An 8,348-nucleotide genomic window follows, 5' to 3' on the forward strand; every position below is an offset into this window, starting at 1 on the left:
CTGCCCATTTCTTGATTGGATTCTTTGTTCTTTGGGTGTTGAGTTTGATAAGTTCTTTATAGATTTCGATACTAGCCCTTTATCTGATACGTCATTTGCAAATCTTCTCCCATTCTGTCGGCTGTCTTTTGGTTTTGTTGACTGTTTCTTTTGCTGTGCAAAAGCTTTTTATCTTGATGAAGTCCCAATAGTTCATTTTTGCCCTTGCTGCCCTTGCTTCCCTTGCCTTTGGTGATGTTTCTAGGAAGAAGCTGCTGAGGCTGAGGTCAAAGAGGCTTCTGCCTGGGTTCTCCTTTAGGATTTTGATGGACTCCTGTCTCACATTTAGGTCTTTCAACCATTTGGAGTCTATTTTTGTGTGTGGTGTAAGGAAATGGTCCAGTTTCATTCTTCTGCATGTGGCTGTCCAATTTTCTCAACACCATTTGTCTTTTTTCCATTGGACATTCTTTCCTGCTTTGTCGAAGATGAGTTGACCATAGAGTTGAGGGTCCATTTCTGGGCTCTCTATTCTGTTCCATTGATCAGAATGTGTCTGTTTTTGTGCCAGTACCATACTGTCTTGATGATGACAGCTTTGTAATAGAGCTTGAAGTCTGGAATTGTGATGCCACCAGCTTTTCTTTTCTTTTTCAACATTCCTCTGGCTATTCTGGGTCTTTTCTGGTTCCATACCTGGCTGTCTTCTTTTAAGCTGTGATACTTTCCTCTAAATCAACCACCATAATGAAACAATGTGTTATTTTCATAAATGATATGTGGCTACCCATGTTTATTTATTTACTTATTTATTTTTAAAGATTTTATTTATTTATTTGAGAGAGAGAGAATGAGAGAGAGCATATGAGAGGGGGGAGGGTCAGAGGGAGAAGCAGACTCCCTGCCAAGTAGGGAGCCCGATGCGGGACTCGATCGAGGGACTCCAGGATCATGACCTGAGCCGAAGGCAGTCACTTAACCAACTGAGCTACCCAGGCGCCCCGACTACCCATGTTTATTAATGCCAGATTATAATAATTAAAATTCATTTCTAGTAAGAATTCTTATATGACAGGATATTTTATGTTTCCTGCTTAATATAAGCATAAAATACAACTATATATATGTATGTATGTACATATGTATATATACAGTGTAGTGTGTGTGTGTGTGTGTGTGTGTAGGTACACACACATACTCAAGTGGTAAGACTTTTATTTCTCTGTGGCATCTGGAATTTTCATAATTGGGAAAGTAGGGTGGCTTGACTTCCAGGGAAGAGAGCTGAGGTGGAGGGAGTGAAAACCAACATGAGAGCAGAAGATAAAAAAAACACATGCAGTCAAATCAATTAGCCTGATCAGGAAAGGGGAAGAAGCAGGTTAGGTGCAGGTCTTCATAAGGAAAGAATTTTTATGTGGTGTTGGTTAGAAATGAGGATAGCGCAGTTAGGATAATCAGGTGGGGCTGAAAAAGAAGACTGTGATTTACAAGGAGAGGCTTGGAGACAAAAGAGGTTTGGCAACATATTCATGGTCATTAAAGCAGCTGAGCTTCATAAATCTGGAGTCCTCCAGGATCATTATTCAGAGTTCCCCAGGTGTAAATTAGTTTGTGGACAAGAAAATGCCACATGTAATTATTTGTTAATAGTTGACACATACACAGAAGGAATAAAACAGAATCAATGCAAAATATGTACTTATTTTTAAAAGAATTTGTTTATGAGAAAAAAAGTTATTTTCATGGAAATGAAATAGGGAAATTCAAAATCATAGCATTTACCATTCAAAATAAGATATAAAATATCTCAGTTAATGTTTATAGCTCAAGTAGAATTATAATTAAATTAACTGAATATGGAGAAAATTCCTTTGTGACGCAGCTCAAGACTATAAAGTTTGTTAATAAATATGTCAAGTATCACATATATTGAGAAACTAGGTAGGTAATGGAAGTAAGATGGTTATTTATTTATTTATATAAATAAATATATTTTATATTTATATGTTTATTATTTTATATTTATATATTTGTATTTATTTTATTTATATAAAATATATTTACATAAATATTTATATATATAATTATATATATATATATAAAACATCTATATATATAAATTGTAACTCCTGACAGTATATTCCATAATACTATTAATGCAAAGTGGAAAACTTGAAAGCAACTGACAAAAGTGATTTTTAAAAGGGAGAACACAGATAAAGTTGAAAGAAAGTAATGTAGAGTCCAGCTGCTAACACAAAGGAGGAAATAGAAACATTTCATACTTCTTGGCATCCTTCTACTCTAAGGTTTTCTGTATTTCAGTTGTTGATGTTTTCCTAATCCATTTAAGGTTTTATTTTTTGGCAAGGTAAGAACAGAAAAAGACTTCACTGTGCCACTATAAACAAAGTTTAAGTAATTATATCTCGAAAGCTTTCCAAAAAGGATTTCTCTTTTCTGGACTTTGAAACTGGGTGTTGGAGAAAGCTTCCTGGTGTGGTATTTCTCAGTTTTCATTTTCACTTTGGCTAAGAGGCCTATTTTTGCACTGCCTTTTTCTTATTTTGATAGATCCAAGTTTGTTTCATTTCTTGAGTAGCCGATCACCCTGAAATTATTGCAGGTGGCTGAGGATTTGGTTTTGTCTCATATTAGGCAGACTTCAATATATGGTACTTCCATTTGTGTAGCAGATTTTTACTGGTTTACTCTTGCTTACCCATTCTTTATGCATTCCCAGCTAGTTTATCATTTATTTGATATACTTTATAGATCCAATATATTTGAAATTAATGAGAGGTGTGTCTGGATTTGAGTTTGGTCTGAGTAATGCAAAGAAATAGGTTTCCAAAATTTAAATCAACTCCCCCCCAAAAAAGTGTTTTTTTTCATATTTAGGAGGTTGTCTTTTTTTTTTAAAATCCTGGTTGCATATATTGTTCAACAAATTCACTCTTAATTTCTAAGACTTTCGTCAAGCCAGAACTCTGAAATACATTCCCCATTTATCTTTGTCATTTCCTTATTTGTTTTTCCAAAGTTCACTCCCACTATCAAATCTTTTTGAGTTAATCTGATCAAAATTTGATAATTCTAATCCTTCCAGATTTACTTATCATCTATGTAAATAAATCATAGGCTTTTATTTGTGTGGAAAGATATTACTATGAACATTTTATCTTGGGTAAAGGAGAACTGATAAGGGCACATTCTTTGTTGTTAAAATTTGTTCTACTAATACAATTTTAGAAATAGGGAGTAGAGGGGCGCCTGGGTGGCTCAGTTGTTAAGCGTCTGCCTTTGGCTCAGGTCATGATCCCAGGGTCCTGGGATCAAGCCCCGCATCGGGCTCCCTGCTCCACGGGAAGCCTGCTTCTCCCTCTCCCACTCCCCCTGCCTGTGTTCCCCTCTCTCGCTGTGTCTCTCTCTGTCAAATAAATAAAATCTTAAAAAAAAAAAAAAGAAATAGGGAGTAGATTCCTGTGTCTGTTGTGATTATGACAATTAAAAATAAGACCCTGATTCTGATAAAGCATTCTTGCAGGAGATGGACTGGTAAAAAGCATCATCTCTCTAATGATAGAAAGTAGAAATGTTCTACAAGAAGTATGCCTCTAGTCACAACCTGATGCTTAGGTAACCATCTGTAGTCTTTAGCTTATACCCTCCACTAATGTAAGTTACATTTATTAAATGATTAATAGAGCACTTCCTGAATGCTTTGCCTATATTAACTGTATTAATCCTCACAGCAACTCTATGAGGTAGGAACATTAATATACAAAGACAAGGAAACCGAAGTATAACAAAGATGAACAAAGGTCACAGAGATAGTGAGTGTGTAGCCATCATTTAAACTCAGGCAATGTGGCACCAAATACCTACCATATAGCATCTGAAACTGGGTTCTGATATCAATTAATCATGGTCCAAGAAAAGTCACTGCCATCTACCTCTTTCATTCTTAGAGAAACTGCTTAGTCTTTGAGGGTTCAATGATAGCTGGCCGAGGGGGTTAGTTTATCTACCACTATTTCCTGTTTCCCTTTTAGAGCTGTGATAAATACACTTGCATTTTAAGATATGGGTTCTATGAATGTTAGCTTGTTTTGTCCATATACATGGTTGGGTAGAACTCAGATAGTTTTTGTTTTTGTTTTTGTTTTCTGTATCCCAGTTTTTAAAAATAAACCCAGCGATCACATAATAGCACTACCACTTTTTCATTGGTTCACTTTATTTGTAGGTCTTAATTAATTTATTTTATTTATATAATAAACATATGTACCCTTGTATCCCAACTAGATAGTAAACTTTCTGTCTTCTATTATAACTGGGTACTATTACAAAGGTAATAATTTCTAATCCTTTATATCTATAAATAAGAAAAAAACTTAGGTCCAGAAGGCCTATATAACTTGTAGGTGGCCCATAGTTCCTCAGTGACCAAATCAGGATACTACTCAGCAGGGCACACTCTAGGCTAGTTCTCTTTTTACTATAAAACACAGATGCTGGCAGGGCACCTGAGTGGCTCAGTCATTAAGTGTCTGCCTTCGGCTCAGGTCATGATCCCACGAACCCTGCATCAGGCTCCCTGCTCAGCGGGAAGCCTGCTTCTCCCTCTCCCACTCCTCCTGCTTGTGTTCCCTCTCTCACTGTCTCTTTCTCTCTGTCAAATAAATAAATAAAATCTTAAAAAAAAAAAAATACAGATGCTGGCTTAAAAAAAAAGATAAGCTTCACTTATTTAGGCAACATAATTTTGCTGTTCAGCTCAAGACAGAATTGATAAGAAATAAAATCATATTCAAAACAATTGGAGTAAAAATTAATATGCTATATTAAAATGTATCTAGTATTAATATTGTCATCAGAGAAAATGTACTAATGACACAATTCGTGAAGCTTACGCTAGCAAAAGAGAACTCTGACTTGTCATCTGATCACATGCTTAGAATGTGGATAGAAAACTCAATACACATTTGTTCTACAGGTGACATTTGCTTGAACTATCTGCTCTGATCATTCACACAATGGCAAGGAAACTATTCATACATAATAACTAGAATGTGCTTTAGATTCAGACAAACCTTGATTAGAATGTCGGCCATTTCATGTGCAATTTGTGTAAAGCCAAATTACTTAAATAAAGCCTTGATTCCTTAGTCTTTGAAATGGAGATAATATTGTACATGATAGCTGCTCTCAGTTAAATATATAAATTGCTTAACACTCTGATGCATAGCACATAATTTAATAAAAATATTTTATTACCTTTGTTGTTGGTATTAAGTGCTCAATAAACAAATATATTGCAAATTTTTCTCAGGATTGTACTAGAGAATTTAAATCAACAGGCAAAGTACTTTTTCCTTCTAGTTGTATAGGTAGTCTTTTGAGGGAGACGGTTGTGAAGAAAGTGGAGTTAGTATAAAGAATCCTAAGTAAACAGCTAAAGCTAGAAATTTGAAATACTCTGGGGAGGTACAAGACTAGAAAATGTGTAAGCATTCATTCAAGGTGTTATGAAATAAGTGTATGTGGGAAAATATAAAATGTTACAAGAAAAACTGCTAACAAATAAGATTTCTAAAAACTTTCAAAATAAATGCTAAGAGAAGCTGTAAGCAGGATAATCAGATATGAAGGTAGATCACTTAGAATGGCTTTATGTAGAAGTGATTTGTGAGCAAGATGTAAGCAAAGATGTGATGAGTAGAGTAGAATGGAATGGACTTTCCAAATGTAAGAAAGGGCTTTTGAGGACACTTAAAATTGTGAGCTGACAAATTCAAATTGAGCTGACAAATTTATGGCTGACTATAAACATCTTTCTTTAACTGAAATGGAAACTCTTGACTAGGAGTTAGAAAATATAAGAGCAGGACCAATGGTTCAGAAAAAAAATCTCCTATTTATTCCTCAATGACAGGAAATATTGGACAAACACGTAGTAATAGGATCTGTAATGTCTTTTAAATTTTGGGCAGAGATCCCACTGATAGAAGTAGTAACTCAATCCCAACATTGCATTATTTAAAGATTTTATTTATTTATTTTAGAGACAGCATGAGCAAGAGAAGGGGCAGAGGGAGAGAGAGAAAGAGAATCCTAAACAGACTCAGTGCCCAGCGTGAAGCCTGACACAGAGCTCAATCTCATGACTCCAAGATCATGAACTGAACCAAAATCAAGAATCAGATGCTCAACCAACAGAGCTACCCAGGCCACCGCCCAATATTGCATTATTTAAAAAATAATTTTATTTACATGGAATATGTTATAGTCTTGAATCAGATTCAACATTCAGTTGTTAACTTTTGTGCTAGTAGTTGAGATGACTTTGGTGGTCAATGTTGGCTTCTTCTGTGCCTATGATGCTTACTTTTGTATGCCATAAATGATGGCTTTGGTTTTATGTTTTCTACCAAAGGTATATTATGTCTTAGCTTATAAATTTGTTAGGTGGTCCAATTCATAAGAATCAAAAGCAAGTCCTTGTTTGTACAACTCTAATTTCACTTATAAAATAACTTCATAATGACAAGTTATCTGTCATATAAGGTAAACATTTTAGAAACCCATAAACCATTGATTCACTGATGAGTATTTCCCAGTTAATCCCAAGAGGTAAAACATATGGAATGTCTTTTAAATTAATCAGAATATATAAGATAGAGAGTTACCTAATTAGGGATTTCTATAATTCCCCTATAAGGAATGTCTCTGATTGTTAGCCAGCACTGCTGTGAGCAGTGCTACCTTTAACTACTAATATGCTCATGTGTTTGTCCCTGCCCCTGCAAGACATGGTTGAGCACAGGTCAGGCAGACTTCATCCTTCTCCTTCTTATTCCACAACCTAAATATGCATTGAACTTATTTCAAAGGCAATCATTTAGTAGAAATCTTAATCGGCACTACAGGCAGAAGTGGTCAGTGATCACATTGCATTGTATAGGCTGAGCAAACAATATTTTCTTTTGAAACAGAAAGGATGGAAATGTTTATCCAATGAAAATTTCTTTTAGAATTGCTTTTATTGAGTTAAAATTATTTATGCCTACCATTATGTGTATTTATTAATGTACTTCATAGAATGGTGCAATTTGTAGATAAAGGCAATACAGTACTATGAATGGACTTTACAGTCAAACAGGCAAGTGTTCAAATCTTGCCTTTAAATGACATTTTCAATACATGAATCTACATATTAATCTAGAATTATTTAAATGACCCAAACTGTTTTTCCCCTCATCTGTAAAATGGAGACCTATAAGAATAACACTTTATTGAAAGTTTTCCATATTATAGTTACTGTCATTATTATTATTACTATTGTATATTCTACTTGTATCCCTCATTATTCCACAGCACCTTGTATATAGCTCTAGTTTAATTCTTACCATATCGCTATGTCTATCTCTTCTCTCTGAAATACAGAACATAATGTAGGTGCATTCAGGTATTTGTTAAATGAATAATAAGATGTGAGATAATATAAATCTATCTATATATAATATATATATATAAATTAAGTAGTGAATATATATAAATCAAGTAGTGAATATAGTCATTCTTACATTGACTATAAAGGTGCAAATACAAACAAAACTTTCTATATCAGAATATATATTTTTATTTAAAAGAACTCTAAAACTGGCAGGCTAACAACAAATAGTATTTAGATTTAGTACTGCCATATTGTTACATTTTAATTAACTATGTTTAGGATCATATGTAAAATGATTCACTGTGCTATTTGATAACTTTAAGCATTTTAAAACATGATAGAAATTGCTTTTTTTAAAAAAGTAGTCAATGCATATATGTACAGACAGCTGGATAAAGTACAGAGAAAAAGATCATTGAAGTTCTAAGAATGACTTGGATTCAAATCAAATTTTCTAACCTTGACATATAAGTGAATGAAGATGGAGTACAGAAGAAAAGCATAATAAGAAACAATAAGGGATGGTTGATGCAAGAACATGAATTGGGAAAAGGAAACAAAAATGGGAGGAAAAAATTAATAAGGGGATCAAGTACAGGTGGGACTGAGTTGAAGATGTGGGTAGTGAAATAGTAGGATAGTAAAGTAAGAGAAGATATGTTTTTTCTCATTTTATCCAGAACTATTGTAGGCAACTAGCCTTTGTAAAGAGACATACAAAATTCAAATCCAAGGGGATATAATTTTATGCTGCTTTTGTCCCTTCTTGGAAATTGACAGTGAGATACAAGAGAATGACATTTGGATTTTTTTTGTGCTAAACTGTAGGTTTGGGAGTTGTTGGTTCTTTTGTTTTGGCAGAGATATTAGAGTCTTTGAATATGGCAAAAGAGGTCTAGAAATTGCA

This window comes from Leptonychotes weddellii, chromosome 7 (assembly GCF_054177405.1).
Source record: "Leptonychotes weddellii isolate Sample4059 chromosome 7, ASM5417740v2, whole genome shotgun sequence".
Lineage (NCBI taxonomy): Eukaryota > Metazoa > Chordata > Mammalia > Carnivora > Phocidae > Leptonychotes > Leptonychotes weddellii.